Consider the following 18,556-nt stretch of genomic DNA (forward strand, 5'->3'; position numbering starts at 1 on the left):
ATGTGCCATGGGCTGATGGTTTCAGGCCCAAATAGGCCTCGGTATAAAAAGCTTGTCGAGTCTAAAGCAAGCATGCTGCAGTGGAGCGGCGCTGCGATACGATGACATGATCTGGTTAAGCTAACCAGTTACAGGGCTCTTCTTCCTTGGCAGGCGTTGCATGGTGTTTCTTCCAAAGCTCTGCCAAAGGAGAGTTGCCCTGCGACTGGCGTCAGCTTAAGAGTATCTTCCAATAAAAGACCGACTCCATGCCTCTCATGCACCATGAAAAATCCAAGGTGGATAACAAAATGAGAGTATGAACATCTAGTTTTATATTTGCTATTACTTTCCCCCAACCTTATTTAGAGGCAGAATTCAGTCTCAGATCTTTGATACAACCACCTGATGGTAAAAGACACCTTTTCTTTCATGCCGCTCATGAAAAGTCCAAGGTGGTCCGTTTTTTTATATAATTTTTTTTTTTCACTTGCAGCTTATTCCTCCTCCGGCACCCCCAGCCCTATGTAGATGTAGAATTCAACCTCAGGTCATTGATACAACCATCTAGTGATTTTATTGGCAAGCCAGTTGACAAAAAATAGCAACAACGATGACGACAACGACGACAACAACAATACAACAACAGGGACAATGACGATGACAACAACAATATAATAAGTGAGAATGATTGATCTTAAGTAGTATATTTTATTAAGTTCATTACTATTGTAAGATATCGCTGAGTTCTCAAGGTTTAGCTTTGCTCAAACCTCTTAATATGACCTACGGTGGAGCAAAATGGCAATGGCAGTCACATAGATATTGGCAGATATATAAGATAAGATTTGGTTTCTGATGGCTTTCCTCCCTAATAACTTGATTTTGGAAGTGGTATGTCTTTGATGATAGCTTTTGAACTAAACTTCCTAATTCGCACTAGGACTGACCTAAATTTGAACACCACCGCAATGGTTTAGAGGCCAGTGGGGAAAGAGAAGAAAGGAGGGAAAATAAATAAACCTTGCATATGTCTTCCATTTCAATAAAAAATGGTTAAATTCGTTTGATCGTTTGCGCCTTTTGCAGTTGACTTGTCTCTTATCTTTGAACTTGACAACACCAATTGAAAACAAACAAGTCTCCAAACTAGCATCAAAGGCCTGAAGACCATCAAACCTGTAAGACAATCTAAAGCAGTCTCCAAATAACGGTGCCCCAATTTATCAGTTGAATTCCTTGTCAACATGACTGCAAAATTTCCTAATAAACATACAGCCGAGACACAGTAATAACTACACCGAGTCCCTGGAAGATTAGCTGCAAGAACACTGTGATTAATTACCACATTGCATGACCATGGGGACTGCTAGGTGAACAAGATCGTGGATCAGGATCATAAAATTCTTGGCATCGATGCGCTGAGGGTCATCGATGTCTCAACGTTGAATGCCTCCCAAAAACAAATCCCAGGCCGCCCTAGTTATGATGCTTGGAAGGTAAATGCTCTTCACGTACTATACTTTCACCACATTTAAACTCTCTTCACAAATTATTCTGTATCCAGCTTGACATTATAGTGTTACTAGTTTTAAACTAGTTACAGAGCCTAAGTGGTATGCGAACTCAAAAGATCCAATACGAGAGGCTGGGTGGGAAGGCGGCGTGGTAGCAACAGTGGTCGTCATCTTGCAGTGGATATTTTTGATATAAATGTGAAAGCTAGCAAACATAATGTAACCTGTTCATAGTTCGTGGAATAACAAAAGGGTGGCCCATGATTGATTACAGGTTATTTTTATATTAAGAAAAGCCTACTTTAGCACTTTATTAGACCTGAAAACTGGTATTGGGATCTTGTCTTCTCAATGATCTTTTTTTTTTTTGTTGGGGGAAAAATGAAGGAAAAGCGCAAGCATCTGCACCTTCCATCCCAACCGTCAAACTGAAAACAGCTGGAAAGGGCAAAAAAAAAAATAAAAAAATAAAAAAAATAAATAAAAATAAACAAATATTAAAATGCTTTGGGGCTTCCGGCTCCATTGGTGCTCATGTAAAGTTCTCAAGGACCTCTTAGTTTGGGCTTGCGACTGGAAAGGGGCGGTCCTCTGGTGCAAGAAATGGTCATGCTATAGAAAAAATATAACTAGGTGCCTATGACCGAATGGAATTATATCCCGCTCGTACATATGTGCATTTAGATATCGCCTAATTAGTCTTACCTTTTCTTCGTGTCCGAAGGCCAAAAGATGGCAGAAGCAACTGGAAGAATAATGTTGTAAGAAGGATGTGCGGAGAATCGGTTTTGCTCTGCCTTTCCTTTCGCATCTTTCTCCCCCCCACTAGCAAATCTAGAGCTCACTTTGAAGAGGTCTAAAACGAAGCGAATAACATAGTGGGAGGTCTACTTTTATATATTATAAAGCATGGCCATGGGAGGAAAGGAGGAATGGCATCAAAAGAGAAAGGATATCCATGACATATCCTGAGGTATATTACTCGGCTCAAAGATTTTTCCTGTCTTCCGGGCCCAAGAGGTCTAACTATAAGAGGTTGTGATGCGGCCTCAAGCCTCCAGCAAGCAGCTTGCCCAGCGAAGAGGTGATACGATGATGCAGCATAATCAAGCTTAACCAGTAACAGGGCTCCTCTCCCTTGGCAGGTATTGCATGGTCCAAGGTTTTCTGTCTCGGTAGCAGATTCCATACCAATACTATCTTATTATAGTGTCGGTATGTCTGGGGATCGGTTCGACATATCGAATGTCAGTACACCTCCTGTACCGCATACTGATTCAGTATGGGTATAGTATGGTGTGGCTGGTAACCACCAATATCAACCGATGCAACAAATCTTGGTGCAGTCTTTCTTCCGAAGTCCTGCCAAAGGAGAGTTGCCCTGTGACTGGCTTCAGCTTAAGAATGTCTTCAAGCAACAGCTGCTCAGCCTCATGGTTCTCATGCAAAAGCCAAGGCGGATAACAAAATGAGAGGAGCAGGTGATGCCCATCTTTAACATCTTGTATCTCCAATCTTTCACATTCTTCTTACTCTTTCTTGTTTGGCCATTCAGTTTTGCTAGGAGGAAAATCCCAAAGAACAGGAGACTCTGCTCTTCTAGTAAAACTCCTTCAAATGTCTTCCATTAATATGTGAGAAGGAAAACAATCTTAAGCATATATAATTTACTGATTTCATGATTAGTGTAAACATTGACCAATTTTAAGCGAACGTTCACCTTTGTTCACAAGTCCTCACCACGATCTACGGTAAACAGAACGATGATGCCAATCCTCCACTTAACCAAACACTTAACAACGGATTTAATTATTGGTATCTCATACCTAACCAAACAACTAAACATTCTAAGTAAACAGAACGATGATGCCAATCTCCACTTAAGCAAACACTTAACAATGGATTAAATTATTGGTATCTCATACCTAACCAAACAACTAAACATTTTGCCAGAGGTGCATGTCTGATGACCGCTTCTTTTGATGTTCTGCATATAATTGTGAAGCGTGCAGTTCTTTTTTTTTTTTTTTTGGATTGAAGTGTGCAGTTCTAATTTAGGCACGATCCATATCCTTAGAGCAAAACTAAAGTCCTGCCAGGCTCCAACTGTTCATTTGTGTTGGATTAAAGATCCAATCCAAACTGATCCAACCGGATAGCTAGAGAAGGGTAGTGGTCATGTTGTGTCACGCCCCAAATTCGAGACATAACACGATCATGCTACCGAGGGATGGAACCCACGATAATACGAAGCCAATTCATCATAATCATCTAAAATCCGTCAAATAAAAAGATTCAATTCTATTATTCATCAAATAATCGAACCAATATGGGTTCAGAGCATCTAAATCCAAAAGCAAGTACTAACCCGAATCTCAACATTCATAAATAACTACAAATTCATGATTATAAAATAAATTAAACTTCTGTTGTCAAATTTTTCAGCTTGCTATGCCGATCTTCAAACTTGAATTCCTTTTGCCGATCCTAACCTTATTTCTCTGTTCAAACAAAAAGAAAACAAAAAGAATATGAGCTACACTAGCCCAGTAAGTAGAACTTGTACTTCCTTATCGGATCAAGCATAAGTTTTTCATGATAATGCAATATTTAGAAAATAACAGATAATAAAAAATAAAGCATTTCATAGAGCATATAACAAAACAAGTTATAAATTCATCATGCATGTATAAATCATGTATATTTCACAATCATGAATCGTAAATCATTTTCATCATGCATTCATGTCATGTTTCAAAACATTGCTCACAGATATTCGTGCTAAGGTCACTATTATATCCGTGATAGGGTCATGTTTCTTAATCGACAGAGTTCTTAATTCATGTGCCAATTTTATACCCGCTGGCAGGGCCATGTTTCGTGTGAATGCTAGCTCCGGATGTCGATCTTCCCGAAGGGATTCATTCATAGCCATCTGAGAGCTTTTGAAATCATTATATCTTTTTCTTAAAGCATACATATACATAGATGAAAAAAATAATGAATTTCATGCTTCATAATCATGCTATTTTCATAAGACATATTCATGAAATCAATGCTCATAATAAAACATGCTTTTTCATATCACATATGCCGATCCTTACTTTATGAAAAATTATGATTTCATCAATAGCAATTCTTTACATAAAAACATGATCATTTAAAAATAAATAAGGAGCATAAGATCCACTTACCTCGTTCATCTTAGATCTTCAGACTTCGTTAGAAGAATCAGTTAATCCTATTTAAAATATCAAATCATCGTCAATTTCTATTTCATGAATATAATAAGATTAAATCATAAGGAAAGAGGACTGTTGACCAGATGTGTCGAACCATCCAGACACCAGGGCAAATTCAGGGTCTCTGATCTGAGGGTCAGATTCAAGTGACTTGATCAAGAAATCATGAAGCACAGATCGAATTAAAGTCAAGATCAATCAATAGGGTTCTTTAATAATGAATTTGAAAGATCTTTGATACGATCAAATGAGGTGACATACAGCACGGATATCAAAGTAATTTCGGATCATCTTGTTAGAGTCAATATGAACCCCTAAAAGATGAAGGCATGACTCGATACAGGATCCATAGACCTTTTTTAGAGAGAGAAGTCGGTCATGAGAGAGAAAGTAGAGAGAGAAAGTGAAGAGAGAATCTTCGTATCCTTCAAAAGTGACAATCATGATTGAGATCATCAGAGGTTATATCAGGATGACTTAATATGGATTAACCATGATCGATGTTATCAATTTCGAAGAAGGATCGGATCAGGATCTAATCTACTGCACGAATTTTGAAGCAGTCTCAGATCATCATATTTTCATCCCAAGTTTATCCTAGGGTCTGTGATGCAATCAGAGAGAGAATGACCCTAGAGAGACGAAATTCATAAAAAGAGATAAAAGGTCTAGAGAGAGAAAATAGGAAGAAAATCTAGAGAGAAAATGGAGAGAGAAGATAGAGAGAGAAAGTCCAATTCTAGAGAGAGAAAGACTTAAGAGAGAGATGAAAAAAACTTTCTCTCACATGTATTTTATTATTATTATTATTATTATTTATATATATATATATATATTTTAATGGGCTTTGTGGGCTTTTTGGCCCATCAGGTCGGATTATCACATTCTACCCCCCTTAAAAAAAATTTCGTCCTCGAAATTTAACATACCTTCATTTTCACATAAGTGTGGATATCTCATCTTCATATCATCTTCAAGCTCCTATATGGCCTCTCTCTCTTCATAATTACTCTAATGAATCTTTACATACGGAAAGATACGCCGTCTTATAACTTGCTCTTTTCGATCAATAATTCAGAGAGAAAATTCTTCATAGGTTAGATCTTCATGAACTTGCAATGGCTCATACTTTATCACATTATTTGGATCAGGTAAAAATTTTTTTAGTGGTGAAATATGAAAGACATTATGCACTTTAGATAATTCTGGTGGTAAAGCTAGTTCGTAAGCAACATCTCCTATTCGGCTCAAAATTTTAAAAGGTCTAATAAATCGCGGATTCAGCTTACCATGTCTCCCAAACCTCATGACACTTTTTGTAGGTGATACTTTTAGAAAATTATAATCACCAAAGCAAAATTTTAATTCTCTTTTTTTTCCAACTGTCCAACTCTTCTGTCTATCCTGTACTGCTTCAAGTCTTTCCTTGATCAGATAGATTTTCTCTCTATCATCCATTTATTATCAGTAAAATCCTTCCTTATTTCCAACTAACGTATTTCATAATATCTTTTGATTTAAAGGATTAATATTTCTAATCAATTCAGACCATCACGCTTTCGCTGCGCACTCTGATCTCAACTTACCAAATTATCTAAGTTTATCTAAAATAAAAATATCTTTGTATATTAGATCAACCAAAAATAGATTCAACTTTCAGATTTCATATACAATTTAGGATAAAATTTAAGATTTCCTTGTCATTACTATCTCTTAGGCATAGTACATCAAAATTAAATCTTCATCCTCCTTCTATGTTTGAACTTATTACATAAGCTTCACCATTTCTCAAAAATCCAATATGTCTAGAATTAATTTGAGTTAACCTTCGATTTACCTTACAATCATTTGACAACTTTCAAACCAACTTTTCTTTGCAAAGAAATTAACATCAAAATCAGCAAAGTTATCATGTCCTTTATCCGTATAGATTTAATATTCCACTGTCATCAAATATACCTAACATAATATATGAATACCTCCCACTTCATTCTAGGGTCAACACTTCTCGTACTCAGATCAACCTTGCTGATTGAAATCTAAGATATAACTCGTCAATTTTATTAAAGACATCATATGCCACTTATGCATAAATTTCATCATAATACCTATTGATTCGAAATCAAATTATTAAATCATTTCTTTTATATCTATCATGTTCCTCATGATCTTAGCCTCAAGTTCACATATCACTAAAGTCACAATCCTGAATAATGATAACCTTAAGCTCAAATACCACTTAAGTCATATTCTCTAGTGATCATAATCTAAACTTTATATCATTCTATCACGTCCTTAATGATCATAATCTTAAGCTCTGATATTATCCATTATACTCCACTCGGTCACATCCTATTGATCATACATAAAGTTTTGATATCACTTTATAATCTCAATGATCTTAAACCTAAGCTCTGATATTATTTTATCATATCCTAATCATTTATATTATTTATATCATAATCTCCAAAAATTATAACCTAAGCTCTGATACCATAAAATGTCACGCTCCAAATCCGGGACATAATACGGCCATGCTACCGAGGGATGGAACCCATGATAACACGAAGCCAATTCATCATAATCATCTAAAATCCGTCAAATAAAAAGATTCAATTCTATTATTCATCAAATAATCGAACCAATATGGGTTCAGAGCATCTAAATCCAAAAGCAAGTACTAACCCGAATCTCAACATTCATAAATAACTATAAATTCATGATTATAAAATAAATTAAACTTCTGTTGTCAAATTTTTCAGCTTGCTATGCCGATCTTCAAGCTTGAATTCTTTTTGCCGATCCTAACCTTATTTCTCTATTCAAACAAAAAGAAAACAAAAAGAATATGAGCTACACTAGTCCAGTAAGTAGAACTTGTACTTCCTTATCGGATCAAGCATAAGTTTTTCATGATAATGCAATATTTAAAAAATAACAGATAATACAAAATAAAGTATTTCATAGAGCATATAACAAAATAAGTTATAAATTCATCATGCATGTATAAATCATGTATATTTCACAATCATGAATCGTAAATCATTTTCATCATGCATTCATGTCATGTTTCAAAACATTGCTCACAGATATTCATGCTAAGGTCACTATTATACCCGTGACAGGGTCATGTTTCTTAATCGACAGAGTTCTTAATTCATGTGCCAACTTTATACCCGCTGGCAAGGTCATGTTTTGTGTGGATGCTAGCTCCGGATGTCGACTTTCCCGAAGGGATTCATTCATAGCCATCTGAGAGCTTTTGAAATCATTATATCTTTTTCTTAAAGCATACATATACATAGATGGAAAAACAATGAATTTCATGCTTCATAATCATGCTATTTTCATAAGACATATTCATGAAATCAATGCTCATAATAAAACATGCTTTTTCATATCACATATGCCGATCCTTACTTTATGAAAAATTATGATTTCATCAATAGCAATTCTTTACATAAAAATATGATCATTTAAAAATAAATAAGGAGCATAAGATCTACTTACCTCGTTCATCTTAGATCTTCAGACTTCGTTAGAAGAATCAGTTAATCCTATTTAAAATATCAAATCATCGTTAATTTCTATTCCATGAATATAATAAGATTAAATCATAAGGAAAGAGGACTGTTGATCGGATGTGTCGAACCATCCAGACACCAGGGCAAATTCAGGGTCTCTGATCTGAGGGTCAGATTCAAGTGACTTGATCAAGAAATCATGAAGCACAGATCGAATTAAAGTTAAGATCAATCAATAGGGTTCTTTAATAATGAATTTGAAAGATCTTTGATACGATCAAATGAGGTTGACATACAGTACGGATATCAAAGCAATTTCGGATCATCTTGTTAGAGTCAATATGAACCCCTAAAAGATGAAGGCATGACTCGATACAGGATCCATAGACCTTTTTTAGAGAGAGAAGTCGGTCATGAGAGAGAAAGTAGAGAGAAAGTGGAGAGAGAATCTTCGTATCCTTCAAATGTGACAATCATGATTGAGATCATCAGAGGTTATATCAGGATGACTTAATATGAATTAACCATGATCGATGTTATCAATTTCGAAGAAGGATCGGATCAGGATCTAATCTACTGCACGAATTTCGGAGCAGTCTCAGATCATCATATTTTTATCCCAAGTTTATCCTAAGGTCTGTGATGCAATCAGAGAGAGAATGGCCCTAGAGAGACGAAATCCATAAAAAGAGATAAAAGTATAGAGAGAGAAAATAGGAAGAAAATCTAGAGAGAAAATGGAGAGAGAAGGTAGAGAGAGAAAGTCCAATTCTAGAGAGAGAAAGACTTGAGAGAGATGAGAAAAACTTTCTCTCACATATATTATTATTATTATTATTATTATTATTATTATTATTTATATATATATATTTCTTTTTTTTTTAATGGGCTTGTGGGCTTTTTGGCCCATCAGGTCGGATTATCACATTCTATCCCCCTTAAAAAAAATTTCGTACTCGAAATTTAACATACCTTCATTTTCACATAAGTGTGGATATCTCGTCTTCATATCATCTTCAAGCTCCTATATGGCCTCTCTCTCTTCATAATTACTCTAATGAATCTTTACATACGGAAAGATATGCCGTCTTATAACTTGCTCTTTTCGATCAATAATTCAGAGAGAAAATTCTTCATAGGTTAGATCTTCATGAACTTGCAATGGCTCATACTTTATCACATTATTTGGATCAGGTACAAATTTTTTTAGTGGTGAAATATGAAAGACATTATGCACTTTAGATAATTCTGGTGGTAAAGCTAGTTCATAAGCAACATCTCCTACTCGGCTCAAAATTTCAAAAGGTCTAATAAATCGCGGACTCAGCTTGCCATGTCTCCCAAACCTCATGACACTTTTTGTAGGTGATACTTTTAGAAGATTATAATCACCAAAGCAAAATTTCAATTCTCTTTTTTTTCTATCTGTCCAACTCTTCTGTCTATCCTGTACTGCTTCAAGTCTTTCCTTGATCAGATAGATTTTCTCTCTATCATCCATTTATTATCAGTAAAATCCTTCCTTATTTTCAACTAACGTATTTCATAATATCTTTTGATTTAAAGGATTAATATTTCTAATCAATTCAGACCATCACGCTTTTGCTGCGCACTCTGATCTCAACTTACCAAATTATCTAAGTTTATCTAAAATAAAAATATCTTTGTATATTAGATCAACCAAAGATAGATTCAACTTTCAGATTTCATATACAATTTAAGGTAAAATTTAAGATTTCCTTGTCATTACTATCTCTTAGGCATAGCACATCAAAATTAAATTTTCATCCTCCTTCTATGTTTGAACTTATTACATAAGCTTCACCATTTCTCAAAAATCCAATATGTCTAGAATTAATTTGAGTTAACCTTCAATTTATCTTACAATCATTTGACAACTTTCAAACCAACTTTTCTTTGCAAAGAAATTAACATCAAAATCAACAAAGTTATCATGTCCTTTATCCGTATAGATTTAATATTTCAATGTCATCAAATATACCTAACATAATATATGAATACCTCCCACTTCATTCTAGGGTCAACACTTCTCGTACTCAGGTCAACCTTGCTGATTGAAATCTAAGATATAACTCGTCAATTCTATTATAGACATCATATGCCACTTATGCATAAATTTCATCATAATACCTATTGATTCGAAATCAAATTATTAAATCCTTTCTTTTATATCTATCATGTTCCTCATGATCTTAGCCTCAAGTTCACATATCACTAAAGTCACAATCCCGAATAATGATAACCTTAAGCTCAAATACCACTTAAGTCATATTCTCTAGTGATCATAATCTAAACTTTATATCATTCTATCACGTCCTTAATGATCATAATCTTAAGCTCTGATATTATTCATTATACTCCACTCAGTCACATCCTATTGATCATACATAAAGTTTTGATATCACTTTATAATCTCAATGATCTTAAACCTAAGCTCTGATATTATTTTATCATATCCTAATCATTTATATTATTTATATCATAATCTTCAAAAATTATAACCTAAGCTCTGATACCATAAAATGTCACGCCCCAAATCTGGGACATAAGACGGCCATGCTACCGAGGGATGGAACCCATGATAATACGAAGCCAATTCATCATAATCATCTAAAATCCGTCAAATAAAAAGATTCAATTCTATTATTCATCAAATAATCGAACCAATATGGGTTCAGAGCATTTAAATCCAAAAGCAAGTACTAACCCGAATCTCAACATTCATAAATAACTATAAATTCATGATTATAAAATAAATTAAACTTCTGTTGTCAAATTTTTCAGCTTGCTATGCCGATCTTCAAGCTTGAATTCCTTTTGCCGATCCTAACCTTATTTCTCTGTTCAAACAAAAAGAAAACAAAAAGAATATGAGCTACACTAGTCCAGTAAGTAGAACTTGTACTTCCTTATCGGATCAAACATAAGTTTTTCATGATAATGCAATATTTAGAAAATAACAGATAATACAAAATAAAGTATTTCATAGAGCATATAACAAAACAAGTTATAAATTCATCTTGCATGTATAAATCATGTATATTTCACAATCATGAATCGTAAATCATTTTCATCATGCATTCATGTCATGTTTCAAAACATTGCTCACAGATATTCGTGCTAAGGTCACTATTATACCCGTGACAGGGCCATGTTTCTTAATCGACAGAGTTCTTAATTCATGTGCCAACTTTATACCCGCTGGCAGGGCCATGTTTCGTGTGGATGCTAGCTCCGGATGTCGACTTTTTTGAAGGGATTCATTCATAGCCATCTGAGAGCTTTTGAAATCATTATATCTTTTTCTTAAAGCATACATATACATAGATGGAAAAACAATGAATTTCATGCTTCATAATCATGCTATTTTCATAAGACATATTCATGAAATCAATGCTCATAATAAAACATGCTTTTTCATATCACATATGCCGATCCTTACTTTATGAAAAATTATGATTTCATCAATAGCAATTCTTTACATAAAAATATGATCATTTAAAAATAAATAAGGAGTATAAGATCCACTTACCTCGTTCATCTTAGATCTTCAGACTTCGTTAGAAGAATCAGTTAATTCTATTTAAAATATCAAATCATCGTCAATTTTTATTCCATGAATATAATAAGATTAAATCATAAGGAAAGAGGACTGTTGATCGGATGTGTCGAACCATCCAGACACCAGGACAAATTCAGGGTCTCTGATCTGAGGGTCAGATTCAAGTGACTTGATCAAGAAATCATGAAGCACAGATCGAATTAAAGTCAAGATCAATCAATAGGGTTCTTTAATAATGAATTTGAAAGATCTTTGATACGATCAAATGAGGTTGACATACAGTACGGATATCAAAGCAATTTCGGATCATCTTGTTAGAGTCAATATGAACCCCTAAAAGATGAAGGCATGACTCGATACAGGATCCATAGACCTTTTTTAGAGAGAGAAGTCGGTCATGAGAGAGAAAGTGGAGAGAGAAAGTGGAGAGAGAATCTTCATATCCTTCAAATGTGACAATCATAATTGAGATCATCAGAGGTTATATCAGGATGACTTAATATGAATTAACCATGATCGATGTTATCAATTTCGAAGAAGGATCGGATCAGGATCTAATCTACTGCACGAATTTCGGAGCAGTCTCAGATCATCATATTTTCATCCCAAGTTTATCCTAGGGTCTGTGATGCAATCAGAGAGAGAATGACCCTAGAGAGACGAAATCCATAAAAAGAGATAAAAGGTCTAGAGAGAGAAAATAGGAAGAAAATCTAGAGAGAAAATGGAGAGAGAAGGTAGAGAGAGAAAGTCCAATTCTAGAGAGAGAAAGATTTAAGAGAGAGATGAGAAAAACTTTCTCTCACACGTATTATTATTATTATTATTATTATTTATATATATATATTTCTTTTTCTTTTTTTTTCTTTTCTTTTTAGAGAGAGAAAATAGAGAGAGAAAGAGAGAGAAAGAGGGAGAAAGGGGGGAGAGAGGATATTTTTCTCTTTTCTTATTTTTTTATTTTATTTTATTTTTCTATTTTGTATTTTTTTTTCTTTTCTTTTTCTTTTTTTCCTTTTTCTTTCCTTTTTCTTTTTCCTTTTTTCTTTTCTTTTCTTTTCTTCTTCTTCTTCCCGGGCTTTCATTGGGCCGAAACAGGGGACCTAGAGGTCCCCGTGCCTTGACCGGCCAATCACGGTCATTCCTCGTCCGGCGATGGCCGACGGCAAGGGCGGCCTTCCCCCGAGTTCGGAGGGCCCGTACCGGCGGTCGGTGGTGACCGTCGGTGCCGGAAAAGAGAAAGAAAGGCTCGGCCGAACAGGGAAAGAATAGGGCCACCCCTATTCATAAGTTTTCCGTCGATCCCGACGGCCGACGAGGGTGTGCAAGGCCATAGGAAGGAGGAGAAGGAAGAGAAGAAGGAGGGTCGGAGCTTACCTTCGACTTCGGTGAGGTTTCCGGCGAGAAATTGAGGTGAACATAAGAACAGGGTCGGGAGCTTCAACGGAGAATTTCGGAAGAAGGAAGAGGGAGATCTCACGGCTGGTCGAGGCTGGCTTTTGAGGGGGAGAAGGGGATTTATAGGACTCTTACCATGGGTTTTCGATGGCCCCGGGGAGTTCTTCTCCTGATCGGACTTAGGGAAGAAGAAGACTCCCGTTGGGAGTCTTCATCCTCAGTTTTTTTTTTTTTTAATGGGCTTTATGGGCTTTTTGGCCCATCAGGCCGGATTATCACATGTTGGATTAAAGTCGACAACACCAGAAACTGATCAGATGAAGAACCCACACGAAAGGATGTGGAGCAATGAGTCTCAAGCTGCATGCAGGTAATGCTTGGTTATTCTGTTAGTCCCTCCTTGTGTCATCTTTTCCACTAAAAAGAAAAAGTCGTAATGGAGAAAAAAATTTACATTTGAGGTATTAATATAATATCATTTCGCCAATATATTATAAGGGTACTATAGCCCGTATGTTCTGATGATTGAGAGCACAAGAATTAAAGCCAAATTACTTTTGCAACCAACTCCTCTTCATTAAAAGCACTAGAACCGTATCCTTTTTTTTTTGGTTTTCCACAATATACCTAGAGAAGTTCAACCTTTTTAAGTGATTCAGAAGAGTCCATCAACTAGAAGTGCCCCATTTCAATATAAATAAATATTAAAATTTATTTCAATCTGATAGTAATAATCCAAAATATAAAGTAGTTTTGATTTAGTTTTGAGTTGATAAGCTTTATCAGAACTCATTGAATTTTAATTGTGATTAGTTGTTTGGCATTTTTATCTCAACTAAAATTTGTTTGCTGGTTTGTTTAGTTGTTGGTGGATCTTAATCCACTTGGTTTGTCGAGCCTATAAAAGAAGATGGGTGTAGTAAGAGAGAAATATATCATCTAGTAAAATACAAGTTTATTTATTTTATCCCTCTTCCAAGCATTTGTATATTCTCTGTTCTAATAGAATTGGTATCAGAGCCACGTGAAGGAGAGTTGTGAGGGCCACCATGAACAGTGAGGTGTGAGAGCCACCGTTATCCCACTCATGATTGAAGATTAATCGTGGCAAATTCAAGTGTTGCTAATGGCTCGTCTTCTTTGTCCTTATCTATTTTAGATAGGAAGAACTACAACAAATGGAGTATCCAGATGTGAGTGCTCTTCGACTACCAAGATATACTTAATATCATGAAGAATAGAGTTCCAAAAGCAGGAGGACAAAGCATAGAGGCGCAGTATCGAGATGCTAAGAAAAAAGATCGTAAGGCTCTCTACTTTATTCACCAAAGAGTTAATGATGTGATTTTTGAAAAGATTGCAGGAGCTACCACAACAAAGCAAGCTTGGGACATCCTTGAACAAACTTTCAAGGATGTAGAAAGGGGGCAGAGAGTAAGACTGCGGACCCTATGAAGGCAGTTTAAGTTGCTGCAAATGGAAAAGATAGAAACTATAGCAGAGTATGTGATCGGAGTCTAAACTTTATCAAATCAAATGAAGACAAATGGTGAGAATGTGGAAGAGTCTATATTGGTAGCAAAAATCCTGCAAACCCTCATACTCAGATTTGATCTTATCATCACTGCTATTGAAGAAACAAAAGATTTAAATACTATGACTGTTGATGAGTTGTCAGGCTCCTTAGAGACTTATGAGCAACAACTTAATGAGAAGTTAAAAGAAAAGCCGTTAAATAAAGTCTTCCAATCTCAAGTTTCAATCAAAGATGAACAGAAAGAAGATGGCAGACAACAGTCTTCTGAAAATAGATCTCATGGCAGAGGAGAACGACGAGGTCATGGTGGTGGTAGAGGAAATTATGGAGGCAAAGGTAGATCTAACAATGAATCAGAAAATTATGGTGGAAGAGGTAGAAGATCATATAGAGGTCGAGGTCGTGGATATGGAAGAGGTAGGTATGACAGATCTAATATATATTCAGTGTTATGAATGCAATAAATCTAATCATTATGCTAGTGAGTGCAGGTCAAAAAAATCATATTCAACTTACAGAAAAAGCTCAATTCATCCAAAGAGATGGAGCTGATCATACTCTATTGATGGTATCTTCAAACAGAAAGAAGCCCAACTATGATACCTGGTATCTTGATACAGGTTGCACAAACCATATGACAGGAAGGAAAGCTCTTTGTGGAGATAGATGAATTAGTCAGAAATTAAGTCAAGTTTGCAGATGACAGTACAGTGCCAGTCATAGGAAAAGGTAAAATTTTGATTCAATTAAAGAATGGTGATCATCAATATATTTCAGATGTTTTTTATGTTTCGAGTATGAAAAATAGTTTGCTGAGCATCTGGCAATTACTTGAGAAAGGATACAAAATGCAACTTAGAGAATCATTTCAGTGTTTTTGACCAAAAAGGTAAAATCATTCTTAAATCTCCTTTGACAAGCAATCGTATGTTTAAAATAGATATTAAGAATGATGTTTACCATTGTTTAAATACAATTGTAAATGATGAATCATGGCTATGGTACCTTAGGTTTGGTCATTTGAATTTTTGAAGTTTAAAATTGCTGGCTCAGAATAATATGGTGAAGGGTTTGCTTGTTATAGATCATTCTAACTAGTTATGTGAAGGATATATTTTTGAAAAACAACATAGGAGGTCATTTTCAAATCACAATACATGGAGAGCAAGTAAGCCACTTGAACTTATGCATTTAGATGTGTGTGGACCAATGAACACTACTTCACTTGGAGGAAGTTTTTATTTTCTAACATTTGTGGATGATTACAATAGAAAAATTTGGGCTTATTTTTTGAAAAGAAAATTTGAGGTTTTTGATGTATTTAAAGAGTTTAAAATATTTATGAAAAAATAAATTAGACACTCTATTAAAGTATTGAGAACTGATGATGGAGGTGAGTGCACTTCTAATCAATTTGTAATGTTTTGCGCATAGCAAGAAATTAAACATGAGATCACCATTCGATACATGCCACCACATAATGGGGTTGCAAAAAGAAAGAATATAATTATCATGGACATGGCAAGGAGTATGCTAAAAGCTAAAGATATACCTAATAACTTTTGGGCTGAAGCAGTTTCTTGTTCAGTTTATTTATTGAATAGATCACCTACTAAGAGTTTGCAGAATGTAACTCCTGAAGAAGCTTGGAGTGGCTTTAAGTGAAGTGTCAGGCATCTCAAGGTGTTTGGCTCTACTGTTTTTATTCATATTTCAGATGAACTTAGAACCAAACTTGATGATAAAAGTGAGAAAGCTGTCTTTATTGGTTACAAGCCTAGAAAGCTTGGTGCATACAAATTGTATAATCCAACTACAAAGAAGGTAATTATTAGTAGAGATATAATTTTTGACGAAACAGGTATATGGGATTGGAATATGGAGAAGGAACTAGATCCAAAAAAGATAGTGGTGGAAGAAAGTGAAGATATAATACAAACACAGACACCTTAAGATGCAAAAAATAATAAGCAAATTTTTATTCAAAGGCCCCATAGAGCTCAGCAACCACCTTCAAGATTACAAGACTTTGAGGTAACATCTGATAATAATGTTAATGATGATGGAGAATTGGTCGACTATGCTATGTTTGCAGATTGTGATCCAATTAAGTTTGAGGAAGTAGTGCAAGATGATAGGTGGGTTAATGCAATGGAGGAAGAAATAAAGGCTATTGAGAAAAATAATACTTGGTAGTTGACTAATATTCCGGCATAAAAAAAAATAATTGAAGTGAAGTGGGTTTTTAAAACCAAAATGAAGTCAAATGGTGAAATGAAAAGATATAAAGCAAGATTAGTAGCAAAAGGCTACGAGCAGCAGTCAGAAATTGGCTACCAAGAGGTATTCTCTCCCGTTGCTAGAATTGAAACAATAAAATTTCTTTTGCTGCGCAGAGCTACTAAAAAATCCATTAAATAGATGTGAAGTTGGCCTTCATAAATGGCCCTCTTGATGAAGAAATCTATGTCAAGTAGCCCAAAGGCTTTATCAAGCAAAGAGTGAAGATAAGGTGTATTGGCTCAAGAAGGCTTTGTACGGCCTCAAGCAAGTCCCTCGTACCTAGAACAAGAAGATTGATAATTTTCTACAAAAAGATGGCTTCGAGAAGTGCCCTTATGAATATGCCCTCTATGTAAAGAAAAGCAAAGGTGACATTTTATTAGTCTGTCTATATATTGATGATATGATTTTCCTAGAAAATAATTACTCTATGATCAAGGACTTCAAGCTTGCTATGAAGTTAGAGTTTGAGATGATGGATCTTGATTTGATGTCTTACTTTTTTGAGATTGAATTTATCCAAGCTATGAATAGGAGTGTCAGAAGAGATATGCTACTGAGATATTAAAGAAGTTTAAAATATTTGAATGCAATCCTGTGCAAATTTCTGTGAAAATTGGCATCGAATTATCTAAAGTAGATGATAGTTCTACTGTGGATCCAACTTATTTTAAAAGTATAGTTGGAAGTCTGAGGTACCTAAGATATATTAGACCTGATATCATTTATAGAGATGGTCTAGTTAGCAAGTTTATGGAAGCACCGAAGCAATCTCATCTTCAAGTTGCTAAGAGGATCCTGCGACATAAAGGGCACTCTAGATCATGATCTCTTGTATTCAAATGTTGCAAATAATCTTATTGGATATTCTAATAGTGATTGGGGAGGAGACCAAGATAATCGAAGAAGCACTATAGGGCATGTCTTTATGTTTGGCTCGGCAGTAATTTCATGGTCTTCTAAAAAGCAGTCAGTAGTTACTCGTTCAACTTGTGAGGCTGAAGATGTAGCAACAGCCTCATGTGCATATCAAGTAATTTGGTTGAGAAATATGTTGAATTAGATTTATTTTAAAGTACAAGGTCCTACTAAGATCAATGTCGACAATGTCTCTACTATTAACCTGGCCAAGCATCCAATCACCCATGGGAGAAGCAAGTATATCGACTTGAAATTTCATTTTCTCAGAGATGAAGTCAACAAAGAAAAAATTGAGCTTGTCTACTGCAAATCGGATGATCAGATATCTTGATCAAACCTTTGAAGTTTGAGACCTTCATCAAGCTCAAAAAGAAGATGGGCATAACAAGCATAAAGATTTTGGATTAAGGAGGAATGATAGTGATAATCCAAATCAGAAAGTAGTTTTGATTTAGTTTTGAGTCGATAAGCTTTGATAAGCTTTATCAAAACTCATTGAATTTTAATTTTGATTAGTTGTTTGGCATTTTTATCTCAACAAAAATTTGTTTGTTGGTTTGTTTAGTTGTTAG

Source organism: Elaeis guineensis, chromosome 4 (genome assembly GCF_000442705.2).
Source record: "Elaeis guineensis isolate ETL-2024a chromosome 4, EG11, whole genome shotgun sequence".
NCBI lineage: Eukaryota > Viridiplantae > Streptophyta > Magnoliopsida > Arecales > Arecaceae > Elaeis > Elaeis guineensis.